This window comes from Buteo buteo, chromosome 28 (genome assembly GCF_964188355.1).
Source record: "Buteo buteo chromosome 28, bButBut1.hap1.1, whole genome shotgun sequence".
In the NCBI taxonomy this organism is placed as follows: domain Eukaryota; kingdom Metazoa; phylum Chordata; class Aves; order Accipitriformes; family Accipitridae; genus Buteo; species Buteo buteo.
Window position 1 is genome coordinate 2,828,874 of NC_134198.1, and position 14,219 is coordinate 2,843,092.

Here is a 14,219-nt window from a genome sequence, read left to right on the forward strand (position 1 = left end):
AAATATATACAGCCAGAAACCTTCCAGCCTCTCTGAGAGAAGCCTAGCACTGCCCCATCTCTTGATCCTTAGTGGCCCCACCAGAAATTGACAGGCAAAACACCACAGGAATGACAGCAGCACTTTACTGGGAATTTCAGTCTCCCATGCTTTAAGTGTTTTTTACAGCAAATCTATCTTTAGAAAAGGATTTGAAAGTTACATAATAAATAGCTTTCCTATATTAGAAGGAAGCCAGAAATTATTCTATTTACGTGCACATGTTGTTTCACAAGAAGACAGGCTTTCAGACACTTCATCAGGACTGTCATCACATATCATGGCACTGATTTACATTTAAAGGGGGAAAGGAAGATTTTGCTCTCTAAGTCTAGGCTTTACCATAAATAGCCACAACTTAGGTGAGAGCCAGGTTTCAACTTTCATTGCTAGGCCAGCGAGCTACAGGCAAGAACAAAACACAAGTGACATGCTGGGGAAGACAGATACTCCTCGAGCAAGTCAGAATTAATAAGTGCTTCTTAAGAGAGCCTCTTTCCTGGGAATGCGGATGAACACTTTCAGGCTTCCCTGACAATGAAGAAATGCACCCACGTATATGAGGATACGGTGATACACAACTAAAAGCAACGGATCTCACTGAGAGCTAATACCATGAATCCTACAAATGAGAAAAGTCTATGGAGGAATGAGATGCTCCATATTATAATCTCCTTTTCCTTTTTTCCACTTACATTTTTTTTAAACATTCATTAAAAGACCACTAGGTTGCTAGATTATCTTTAAATCTCAGAGATTAGGCAAAGAACACAATCTAATAATAGCATCCAGGTAATCGAAGCCAGACAGCATGCCTCTAAAGTCCAGGCAGCCCCAAACTTAGGAACAGCAAGAATAGTAAAGAGTTAACATCAGCCAAGAGCAAGCCATTGTTTCCATTTTAGGAATGATTATTTGAACTAAAAATGCAGGCGATTTCTGAAATGTGAAAAAATCTGTTCAAGAACCTCAGTATAAATTAAGTCATCCCAATATATACAAAGAATGAATAAAATTACTCCGCAAATAAGCCAAATACTCTTTATTGGTTACAAATATTTAGTCAGTTCCATTCCAATTCTTAAACAAGGAAAACGGATCCAGAGCTTGGAGGAGAAGTTACAAATATTTTTCAGGGTCCTTAAAATATTTCTGTTAAAGAGGATGCAGGAACATTATGACCAAAAAGTTGGAGTTTATTGTCCAGTTTTAATTAGAATTTAGGTTGATGAAATGCATACAGGTAAGTAACATGTAAACTAAATGAGATAATCAGAAGTCACACACAACAGATTTTTATTGCTATATTCTTCATCCCTCCGGTTTAATGAACTGTTGGTCGTGTTCCACAGAGGTATGGAGGTTCTTCAGGGACACGGCACAGAACACTGACACTTATTAATAATGCCATCAGCTTCTGGGGATATTTTTAAAGTAATAAAAAACCACCATTATTTTTATACCTGGAACAAGTTAGAAGAATGAACTATTCCTCCATTCCAGCCCATTAGGAAAAGCATTAGACATAATACATGTTGTGGTGGGTACTGTTACATTTTGTTACAAGCTAAATCAAGTTTAAAACCACTGTTCAAACAATAGCTCAGTTGTCTTAGTATTAATCAGGCTTTTTCCTTTTAAAACAGATCTTATTCCATTTTCTGTTTGTTTGTTCCTTTGCTATGATAGTAAACACATGAGTCTTAGTTCAGAGCACTCTTCTTAGTAATGTTATGAACTATAAACAAAGTCGATGTTATACAAAATTTGTCAGATAGGAAGACTTGGTTGTTACAACAGGCTTTGCCTACCTTATGCTTTGCTTGTTTGCATCAAAAGGAATCGGTTCTTTTTGGTTATTTTCTTTTTGCTGAACTGTAACATTCCTTAACACTTAGCATTGCAAGATTTTTAAGGGTGAAATAGCACAACATAGGGATTGATGGGAAGACTGACTGTCCAATTCAAGTCTAATTTTCATTTCTTTCTCTAATCATCCACAGCTGAAATGCACCAGTCACTATTTTCAGCTGGTTTGGGCTGTCCTGTCAGCAGCTAATCTAGCAGAGAAAGAGCAGAAATGAGGAGCGTGAGGAGACCGGACCCGCCACCGGCTCCTCAGGAAAGCACTTGCAAAGCCATTTCTGGATTTTAACCTTATTCCTGCCTTCTGATCAGCAGCTTTTTTCTGCGCAAACTATTGGTACGTTCCCTTTCTTGAGGACATCTGCAGGGTATAGCCAGAAAGAGGGTTAGAGGGGCCAGGACACTGCCACCCCTGAAGGAGCAGTTTGGGGACACCCTTCCCCATGCCCTTCTCCTGCCGTTCTCCCCGCTGCCTGTCTGGACCCATAAGCTCCCTTTTTGCCAGCACCAGTACCCATGGTGGGCCAGACCTGGCCCGGCAGAAGGAAAACCCAAGAGACATAACTCTGGTTGGCACAGAAAGGCTGAAAACGGAGAGTGAGGGGGGAATGCAGGACCACGGCTCTCAGCAAGCGCAGCCTTGATTCTGCCTTAAAACCTCATCCTCGGGTGGAAGAGCCCAAGAATGCGTCTGGGACATAACCACAAGCAGGAGAGAGCACAGCCTTGGCCGGGACGCAGCAGTCATTTTGCCGCGTGCCTCCGTAAGCGGGTTGCAGAGACCGCGCTGGCTCCGGCTGCCAGACCATCAGCCCAGCTGGGTCCAGGGTGGGGAAGGTGGCCAGGCAATGGCCAGCAAGCCAGATACGCTGCCCACATTGCCAGGTAAAAGCGGGCAGTCGATCTCAGTAGAGTTTAAGCAAGTTACTTATACCAACAAAGAGTTTGTCTCATCAACGCTACGTTTTATAACCAACTACGCCGCTTCTGTTGGCCAGTAAAGTCTCGCACGGCGCTGGACCGGCACTGCTCCCAGATGACTCCGGTTTCACATTCCTCGCCTCCACGTTCGCGCTGCCCGGCAGTTTACTTTACAGATTCCCTGGCCTCAAGAGGCTGCTATCGTGTTCCTCCGCCCCGGCCGCAGCCCTGCCTCCCTGTCCCCTCTTAATAGAGCTTTTGTCGGCTGCCACGTGGGGGTCAACGGTGGCACCGGGGAGCAGCTCTTGCCTGCAGACCCCCCTGCCTGCCTCCCCGGGGTCCTCCTCCGAGAGCCATCAGCCCCAATCCGCTCCACACAGGGCCCTTGGCGATAGGAAAAGCAAAACACGAGACGTCGCGCAAGGCCAGCGAAGCAAAGCCCCGTCTCCTTTCTTCACCTACGGTGTGGTTTTGCTGCGGTCTTGCCCGTTCCCAGAAGGAAATTAATCCTCCAGAACAACGTGGCTCGTTCCTTCAGGCCAGTCCGGCTGGAGCAGAATTCCTGTTCTTCATTTTAATCCTAGACCATCTGCCCACTCCTGCTAAAAAAATATTCCATTTCAGGTAATCTCACGAAACTGCAAATCCAAGATTACACCGAATTAATCCCATAAAACGGTTTTCCACGATCAAACTACCATGACAGGCACAATGTGAAAGTGACAGTTATTTCTTAAGACCTCTCCCAGTTGTATCTTAATTACAGGGCAGGTAAATGAGAAAGGCAGCTCTGCCAACGGGCTTTTCCAAAAGATGACACTTTCTATCCAGCAATTACTGTAACGAGGCCCTAATCCTCCATTACCATTACCACCGGCTCCCGGGATGCGACTCAATAAGAGGAGCCCAGGGTTGATCCAGGGCTGAATTCTGAGCTGCCCCCAAAGCTGGAGACAATACCTGGGATTTTGCCAGCGCGGCGCGCACAACTTGCCATTGCCACTCATTCAAAACGCCCGGTTGAGGGTGCACGGCCACCCGGTTCACTAATTACTGCTTGCGAATGCAGGTCACATGTCAGCACACAAACCTCTGGAGGAGTGAAAGCAACAGCCGAGTACAATAGGGTTGAACCCATCGTGAATAGAGACCTAACAGGTAAATATTTGTGTACCTGTACCTTTTTTAAAGGCTGTATTCAGCACGCTCTTCAAAGAGCAGGTTGAAAGAGCACTGCCTACCCTCTATTTATTCCCGTTAGAGACTACCATTACCCCTTTGGGCCAGAGTCTTTAGCTAATGTTCAGATTGTTTTTGTTGAGGAAACTGAAGATTGAATTGTGTATAAACAGGGCAGCAACCCTGTTTATTTACTGAAAATGGGCATTAAATTGTATTTCTCTTAATACAATCATCAAACAGTAAGAAGGAATTTCTTTGCTCTTTATTCCAAGCCTTTTATTCACCAGCCAGCACTTCACCTGAAAAGCATGACCTTTTTCTTGGGGTTTTTTTTTCCCCTCTCAGGGCCCCATTACTGAAGCTCATTTGACCATTCTTGGCTTTCTCCAGTGGTCTCTGCCTGCTTTTGTGGTAACCCGGCTGCACTGCCTACACACTGTTTTATCCAGCCCACACCCAGACATACCCTATTCCTCACTTCTAGACCCTTCTGAAACCCCTGCAGTGACACAGCTCGTGTCCCAGATGACCTTCCATGTGTTGCGTGATGGCCATCAGCCTACCATTTCAGGTTTTTTACATTTGTTCTAAGGCAAAGGTGGCTTTTACAATCATCAGCTTCCAGGAGACTTCAGACAGCTTCCACCCCCATGATATGCTCATTTGTGCAAGGACTCTGGAGTACTCTGGACACCCAAGCTCACTGCAACAGGCAGACCAAGTCAGTCTTCCCGCACAGTGCAACTGGTAAGCCCCGTAGTCCCATATGGAAAACATCCATTTCTACCATTTTTACTCTAAAGCCCAATTCCCGGAGGTGTAAATAAGGCACAGAAGGAGCGAAGGAAAAAGCTGTGTGGTTGCCCATTCCCTTCTGCCAGGTATCACTTCGCAGAGAGAAGCTCCCACCTAGTGCCCGCACACAATACGAGTGGTGGCTGTGGCCAGCTGAAGCCGGGGACAGACAGTACGACTCCTCGTTTCTGTGCGGTTTCATCTTCCCTCCTACTACGAGGGGAAAAGAGAAGCCGCAGCAGTTGCAGAGCGTGCTCCTGCCCCTGCAGCACCGTGGAGGAAGGGGACTCGTGGGTGTTTCGGTCCCTTGGCTTCCCAAAAGCCCCATGGCTGGAATGGCCTCTCCATGGCATCATCAGCCAGCTACTGATATTAGACAATATCGATATCTTACTTTAAGACTGCTCCAAGGCTGCAAAGACTACATTATCAAGAAAATAAGGGATAAGAAACCAAATTCCTTTTAGAACAGCTAGACCGTGTTTCAAGGGGCTTTAATTGAACCCATATGGCATGCAGTTTAGTCGTAGATCTTTACTGCCGGTAAGAAAGTCTGAGAGGTGAGAGTTAATGCTGGTTTTCTTGCATCCTGAAGAGAGATATTTATTCAACTTCACCCCTCAGAAACTACAGCAATAAACTATGCTTCTTATGAAGCCTGCACAAAACCCTCCTCTCAGCAGAATCAAGCTGACACATTTTTGTAGATGCGAGGGAAAAGACAATGAAAAGAAAACACTGGATTTGTCAATACACAACCAGATCTCTACTTCAGCTAGTTCGTTATCCCCAAGTAGTACCACCAATAAATATGTTAAGGAAAAAAGATACAGAAGACTGATGTAAAGATTCTGCTTCCCACTGAAGTTATTCTAATCATTAAGAACTGCAGGTTACTTCACAGTCTGAGGGTTTTTTAGCACTCGTTGCTACCATTCCGCAGATACCACTATATGGCAGCTGCCTACCTGAACTTTCGCGTGAATTGTTGGATCTTGCCAGCCATTATTTTCTAAAGCACACAGTGGCAATGAGCCCCACTCTTTAATCACATATTGTAAGAAAAAGTTGCTGCTTGACTATCCATCCTGAATTCAGCTACCTGGAAACTATATACTCACGATTAAAGGAAGGAAGGTATTCCTGCTCACCCTTGCTCGACATATTGCTTCTTTTAGGGCAACATACAGGCAGAATTCCATCAATTAAAGCTGTTCATTACAGATATATTTCACTGCTGTATTTCTTTCATTTTACACTTTGGTTGCTACTTTCTCAGGCTGTAACATATCTGTTCAGACCCCGAAGGGTGCAGTGTGGAAAGTATATCTAATGAAGGCAGAATTTCAGGCATGTTCCTGAGAAACTGTGAAACAAAGCACAGTACCTTGATAGCTTCTGTTATTGTTTGGACTTGATCTGAAAATGAAGTTGGTAATCTTTTGATCATATACACTGTAGAACATTATTGTACAGCCATAAATACTATTTCCTGCCTTAAGAAAAATCACAGGCTATTTTCCAGATGCATTGTAGCACAATGGGCATGGCATCAAAAGACAAGATCAATGAGTACAGAAAAAACATATATTTCTTTTTTTTTTTTTTTTGATAAGTTAAATCACTTGACAAATTTAAATGGGAATCCTAACACTTCTAAGGTAAGATTTTAATATAGAAGGACACACTGCACAGGAATTTGCCGCTTTAACAGATGCACTATCAAATATGTCAAATATCCCAATTTTGTCAGAAAAGAATGGGCTAAATCCTCATCTCAGTTACTGACTGGCTTCAGTTCCCATGGGATGGAATTCGGTGCGGTGAATTTAACAGGAAACAATAGACCAAACAATCTCATCGCCTGTAAAAATTAAGCACTGTATTTTCATAACTTGGGAGTTATGTAAGGAATATCTCAGAGGCACGCAGTTATAAGAGCTCCACACTCAGCAAGCACACTTTGAAGGATAAGGCCAAATGATAATTGCCTCCAGAACTTGGGAAGTATAGAGATCTCAAATAATTATAATCCCCAGAGCACGTTAGTCAGTTTGGAAGCTGTTTAATGCACTTTTGGAGAGAAGATGGTGGGGGGAGAAGGACCAGGGGAGGGAGGAGGCCTTTGCGCAGCCAAGTTTAATCATTCTTGCTTTATGTGTACATGCTTGTCCTTAACTAGCTAAGCACCTTGTTCCCCTGAAAGTCCTGAAGCATATATGTAAGCAACATATACCCACACCACTCCCATGCACAAGGTTAAATATACCCCGGTGTTTTCAGGAGCAGAAACTGAGTCCCAACCACCTTCAACATCACTAGATTGGCTGCTTTTCCATCAGTAAAAATATGTACACTTTGGTCATGCAGGACAGTGGGAATCGCATACACGCCCTTCTATGTGTATATTGGCTAACAGAGACCTCAGCCCAGAATGCTGTATGCTATTTTTAAACTAACTCCTTTTAAATTTAATAAAATACACATATTTGAAAAAAAATTATGAAAACATCCATCCAGCTGAGAGAGCAGTCCTCATGGCTGGTGAGAATCGGGAACAGGAGATAGACAGGAAAATTCTTAAGAGCCCAACCTTCATCTTTGTCTTGCTCGTTAATTCTTCCCAGACAACGCAGACACCAGGCCTGTGGCTTTTTGGCCACTCTACGGTCTGCTTTGTGTTTCCCCTACGTTCAGAGCTAGCCTGCTTATGACTGGAAAGCGATAGTGGAAGAAAACTGTAAAGAAGTTGGATTTTGAAGAAGGATTTGAAGAACGCAAGGAGTGAACTGGAATGACTGGAAGGGAGCTGCAGAAAGTGTGAAGAGAGACAACAGCGGGAAGATGTCTGCCTGCAAGCCCCGTGTCCCAACAGAGGCAGGTTTGTAGAGCGAGAGCGTCGCTGCTTGAGGACCCAGCGACCACACCACGTGCTCTTCAAGGTTTACTTTGGACGAGCTCTAGCCTGACCCCGTGTCCCATTAGGTGTGCTCCTGGAGAACATCGACAGGATTAACTTCACACAAAAGGAATTCGGTCAAGCTGTTTACTCCAAGACTTGCAGCTCAATTCAAAGCACAGCAAGCGGTGATGAGGGGAAGGTTTTCTTCAGAAAGCATTCCTGATCCAAGCTGGGTGGACACACCTTGGGAGACGTGACATTGCCGAGGCAGGGTAACTGATCAAAAAGAGCTCTGCTGGAATTTTGAACAGGGAAGAGGGCTTTGAACTCCATACAGGTATAAATGTGGAACTTGTGCAGACCATGCAATCAATTCAGAACAAATAGCGGTTTATTCGAATCAACCATACTACACAACTGAGACCAGGGGAAGGGCAGGTTTCCATCCTCTCCTACCAACCAGCAGCAGAAGAACAACCCTGCCAGGCCATGTCCCACCATTAGGTATGCAGCCCATCCTCTCACTGTTCCTATACCCCCAGACTCTCTTGATGCGAGGGAACTTCTGCAGGTTACCATGGCTCCATACATAATGTTTTTGCTTTCGTCTCACAGACCTTCTATCACAGCTCTTTAGATGCTCTTACAACCCAAATAAAGGTGCAAGTCTTCAGTGCAGGGACTACGTAAGATTCTAGGACTAAGTCTTAGCACCAAACAGCTTTTCTGTATGCTCTTGAGATGCATTGGATACAGGCTCTGACCCAACCTGGGAGACATGTAGTTGTCACATTTCCCCAGAAATACCCATTCAGGCAGGAGAAAAATCACTGAGCTGATTCTGTGTCTTGTCAGTTAAACTAATGCAAGAAGACACTTGAAATATTACCCAGAGAAGTAGTCCATCTTCTTATGCTGCTCTCTGCAGGGCTGGCACCGCAGTAAAATCAAGTTTCGCTGGAATGTTTCACCCATCTTTTGAAACATGGATTTTCTGTCCCCAACCTTGGAGGCAGAAGCTTGCTGTTTCCAAGGCTTGCTCTGCTGTGGCCCTTTGTCACACACTGGGGAGATGGAGCCAGGGTCCATCTCAGTGGCAGAACACCACTGCTGGGTTTCTGTAAGACCAAGGGCAAGTGGGAATATCAGACAGTAAGGAGGGAGCTGCAAAATGGAAGATACGCCACCTGCTTCCTCCCTGCGCTCATTCTGTAATCAACGTGGGAAGTAGGGCAGGTGAATATAGGTTGTCTTTGGAGGCCCTCATCAATGCCACCCTCATGGCCCCCGTGAAGAGCGAAGCCCCAGCTCAGGAGCAGCCCGAGCGTGCCTGCTGGGGCTTGCAGGACCCCGCGTGTCTGCCAGGCTCAGAGTCAGGCACAGGCAAATGCTCAAGAGAGACCAGAATGGCAGCAACTTATGTCCTCAAGGCCACTTCTGAAGAGCAACGTAGATATCTATGTAATATCTAATTAATATAATTAAGCTTTAAGAGTAAATTACTACATAATAATTCATTTCCTGAAAGGGATGTAGCCTCCGTTCCCCTTTCACGCTTAATTCGTCTATCTGCTTTTCTGCCTGTGCTTAGTGACAATAGGTTAATACTCGACCCCACTATATCAATGGGTATTTCCCATTGGCTTTCATGGTACTTGTGATCTGCCTGTCTTTATCAATGGAAAGAAAGCATAAAGTTTTAAGTAATGGGTAAAGATATGAATTAGTCATAAAGCCACACTATTTACTAATGTAAATAATTTGTTGTGCTGCAGATACGAATCCTTCCAGAATTATTCAGAGACGGCTTCTGAGAAACCCCACTCAATCAATGCCAATGGGCAGAGGTGTAGAAATTCAGTTCGTATTTGTGATCGCAAGCTTGAAACAAAAATAACACAAGCTGCAACACGCAAACAGGCATGTCCCACTCAAAGTATTGCATTACAGTGCTCGTCCCACATACACGGCAAAGTGACAGTCAGTTATCACCCTGCAGTGTCAACCCATGAAGCGTCTAAGGTGTGGCTCTTCCTGAACGAACACGAACAAATTAGGGACCATATATAGTGGCAGGATCCTCCTTGGCTACCAAACACCATTCTGTTCCAAAGCACATAATTTTTTTATATTTTTTTCCCCCCAACCTGCAGGCTCATTCATCACCATATTATTCGAGTTTCGTGCTGTTATAACTCTGTTAACACCGGGTCCATAGAAACCCTGATTGCCTGCTGATGCTGAAAGAAAGCACATATCTTTCCAGTAACATAAAACCGATTTTTGTTCTGTAGTTTCTTTCAAAACAAGCTGTTCCACTGCATTCAAGTGCATGAGAGCTCTGTAAATTAAGGGCCACTTGGCAGCACAGTTCTAGAAAAGTTAAATAAAATACATTATTAAAAGTCAAAACTTGCCTACATAGAGCAGCTTTTTTTTCTTTCATCCCTTCCTTCTACATTATTTAACTCCTGAGTTTTTGACAGATCTGTATTTGTTGTACACTTCTTTTGCAACCACCGTAACAGAGAGAGAAAAAAAAACAAACCCAGGAACAAAAAAAAAGTCAATGTCTTTATTAGACTATTTGTTTAACATTTTAATCCAGGATACCCTCCTACCACACTCAAGAAGAATAGACAGTAATACCCATCAATTTTAAAATCGATAAAAAAAGAATTGTCTTGTGGGCTTGCATTTAGCCATTTCAGCTGAAAGCAACCAACTAATAGCTAAAAACAGCTGAATCCGGTAGAATGTAAATAAGAGATCATTGCCAAATCTTTCCTGGTTACCAAACGCTCTACCAAGTTTAAAGATCCCATTGCGATACCTTTGTACTTTATTTATAAGGCTTTGAGTAAGCCACTCCCTTTCCATATTTGTTTGAGTTTATGCCCATATTCCCATGATTATTGCAGAACAAATCCAGGTGAAAGGTTGTTCTTGTTTCACACCAACATTCGTCTGAATTTCTCCCCCTTTCCTGATGATGTATTTTTAAACCATCAACTGAAATCTTAGAAGAATTCAAGCAAAATATTTGAAGTTCAGTTGAAGGGGTTGGGTTTTTTTTTTCTTCAGAAACAAGGCACCTTTCACAAAGCACTTTAACTGCACAGTGGGTCTCAAAGACCTCGTTCTAAGGAGCTTTTGTGAAGTTTCCAAAGGAGGAAAAAACTTTTCCTCCTTTTCTCCTTTCTCCAGTGGACTGAGAACTCTTTGAATCAGAGTAAAGAGACCAACTATTTGGCTATCTTTTCGCTTCATCAGTGATATCTGTGCAGTACTGGATGCACTCCCAAAGTCCTGCCTGAACATATTCCAGGCTGAGCTGTGCAGGACTTAGGAGGGGTTCTCTGAACACCGTCTCTCCTCTGCACCTTCGCTGGGAAAGCATAAACGCGTTCCCAGGGCGTTACACAACTTTGCCGCAGGTAAAGCATGAGATACCGAGTGGGAACGGTAATTAGAAAAAATTCGAAACTGAGTGACCTTCCCTCAGTGCTAACATGCCACATAGTACTAGCTTTGTCCTGACATGTGAGGCACTTCTCTTCTGTATCTAATCCAGGAATCACTTTACATTTCATGAATCTACATGCAACGTGAGTCAGATATAAACAGAGTTGCCCAACCCTTTAAAAAATTCCATTACACTTACTCGTCCTGCCAGTTCAAGTGAAAGTTTTAGGCAGATCAGGTGGCCCACAACTGGGTAACTTTTTTTCCTCTGGCGTGAGAGGCTGGGATAAGACAGTGGGTGACGGCGCGGATCGCTATCTGCACGCAGACAGCACCAGACACCTTTTCCCAGCTCAGTCCTGCCGAGAGCTCTTTTCAGGTCTCTGGCACACTCCAGCCTCTGGTCGGCACGGTCCTTCCCAGGTGTCGGTCTCACCAAGGATGCCTTTCAGGTGCCACGCTGTGCGTTGCGCTCATGGCACAGGGCTGAGCAGACAGCTCCAGAGCTCAGGAGCTTCCCTTGGTGGGTTACACTTCTCCAACAAATACCCATGCTAGAGCTGTGCGGCTTACAAAATAATAGGAATTCCCTATAATCATCAAGTCTACTTTCTTTTTTCCTTCTCTCTTCCCCCCGCCCCCCCCCCCAAGTTTCATGATATTTCCTGCTCGCCTCAGAGCTCCACTGAAACGGAATTAAGTTATTGATAGGCATCTCCTCTTTTACTACAAAAAAAAAAAGGAGCTGGGGGGGATCTACAGATACAGCTTTGCAGGTGCCTCACAGGTACAGAAAGCTGAGAGAAAACAAGAATGTTTTGTTTGCAAAAACAGGGGAGAAAATGCATTTTTTCAAGCTCTTGGTACTGAACAGTAGAAGTTGCTTATATTCGCTTACCCTTTACTGCACAAGGAGTTGGCACAAAGGGTAACCATTGGTTTCTCCCCAGAACTTGAGAGAAGGCTGGCTGATATATATCAGAGACTTAAAATGAAGTAAGTTCAGAAAAACTAAGCTAAAAAATTTAAATTTAAATGCATTTAGAAAAATAGGCTCATGGGGCTAGAAAAATACATCTTTGCCCTCCACCTAGTTCCTTCCTGAAACACTTGCTTGCTGGTTGATTACTGCCCTCCTCTCCCAATATAAAACAAAATAAGAAATCTTTATCTCCAACCTCACTTCAGTGACTCACACCAAAAACATACCCTTTTACTTCCCTGAACTTCTGAGGAATTTAGAAGTGCAATCCTCAAAGCCCCAAGGGAAGTTTGGCATTTCATAATAGCCCAGGAGCCCCACCTGAGGTATGAAGAATGCTTTGAAACATGCCTGTGATTAATTAATTAACATATTGGCACCTAACTAGCTTTTTAACACTCCGCCTAATGTTTTAGTTTAGAGCTGCCTGTGCCTGTCACCGAGACTGTGCGGACTGATGCCATTATCTTGTAAAGAATAATGCATTTTACATCTAAGTAAACATAACAATGTAACATAGATACAGCAGCTTGAATTAAGGATTAATTACAATGATTCGTAGCGCTTAAAGAGCAGACAGTTTACAAAGGGAGGAAGCAATTACTTTTAAAGACAGGGGGTTTTTGCTTCAACATTTTTCAGCGGTTGCATCATTCTTACTCCTGACAACAAAGTCAAACTCTGCCCTTACATCTGCTCTCCCCTCTCCCCACGTGAGGCTGGAGCCCTCCACGTCTGGGTGTGTGCCCTAACCTCCACCCAGGGCGAAGTCCCCAGTGGGCACCGACATGGCAGGGACGTGATGGATAATTAACCCGGCAGCCCCATGCTCCATGCTTCCATGTGGTTCAGGCAGTCCTGAGATTTAGGCCCTGCGTTCTCTTTCCTGTCAGCTGAGGACCTCAACTGGGTCATTTAATTTGTAGAAAAAGACATTTGCTCAAAAAGGGCAAGTTATATTAAACCTTCATTGAAGTGTTAACTAAATTACTTGGTTAACCAGGGTATTTGGGAATATTTTTGGTTGTTTAGGTAAGCATGAAACCCACACGACCATAATAACAAAGTACAACCAAAATACTTAAACAAACACAAATCCTCTCTCCCCTTCCAGCTATTGGAATAAATAACTTGTTTGTTGCATAGGAGAGAGTCTTAGGCAAGTACTAAATCAAAGGCAGGCGTTTTGCTTTCAGCCCTGAGAGTCAGGAGGTTCACGGCCGTCCATGCGTCTTGCATTGCGCAGCTGTAACTCCGGGGAAAGCTGTCTCCCGTGCTCGTGGCTTCCCCGTGCCGGTTAACAGCTTTCTTCTTGCAGGGAGACTGACGGCAGAGGAGTGCTCCATCAAAGGCAGTGCTGGCACAACTGCTAGCACGTGTCCCAGGTGGGATTTTGGGGTTGGTTTCCATCAGTTTGGAAGGGCAGGGTCAGTCTGGAGGCGGTGGCTCTGACTACTAGCAGGGTCTGCCAACTCCGGCTCCTCGAAGAGGAGCCCGAGCAGAGTTGAGAGGGGTTGTCCCTTTTCTTTCTTTTCTACCTTGTGTACTGGCCTTTGCTTTGGTTGGACTGCAGGCAGCAAAGCTCCTGAAAGACCAGGAAGCATTACAAAGTTGTATACAGAATTTGGAGGTGTCACTGTCCCACGGATCAGTGGAAAGCTCATTTGTTTCCTAATGCACGGAAGAAAGTAGTAAGCAGCACAGGATTTCTCTTTGGAAAAGGTGCGAAGTCTAGATCTTGCAATCGTGTTCATCAAAGGCGGCTGCTTTTCTAGTGAGACACAAGATAAACATCAAAACTGGATCAGTGTTCACAAATAAAACCATGAGATAAAAAATTCTGACGGGAAACAAGTGAGAGTCAGTTTGGAAAAAAATGCATATAGGAAATAATAAGCTTAAAGCCTTTGAGAAAGAGCAGCCTTACTAGAAAAGACTGAGTTGATACCAAATGTCAAAATGTTTATACGCCTAAAAATTTATAATTCAGTACTGTTGGTACAGAACGAGGATATGCTGATCTTTCTTGTATGACTCTATATACAGATCTGGATACCTCAATACCGG

At 44.1% G+C, this 14,219-nt stretch overlaps 1 long non-coding RNA gene across 1 annotated transcript in view; it reads right to left on the reverse strand.

The window, feature by feature from the left end:
* Window positions 1–11,840: 11,840 nt before the first annotated feature.
* LOC142045502 (uncharacterized) overlaps window positions 11,841–14,219 on the reverse strand; it is a 32,708-nt gene continuing 30,329 nt past the window's right edge. The window contains exon 8 of the long non-coding RNA XR_012654621.1: window positions 11,841–13,923. This is a non-coding gene — a long non-coding RNA (uncharacterized LOC142045502). The remainder of the gene's footprint in view (window positions 13,924–14,219) is intronic.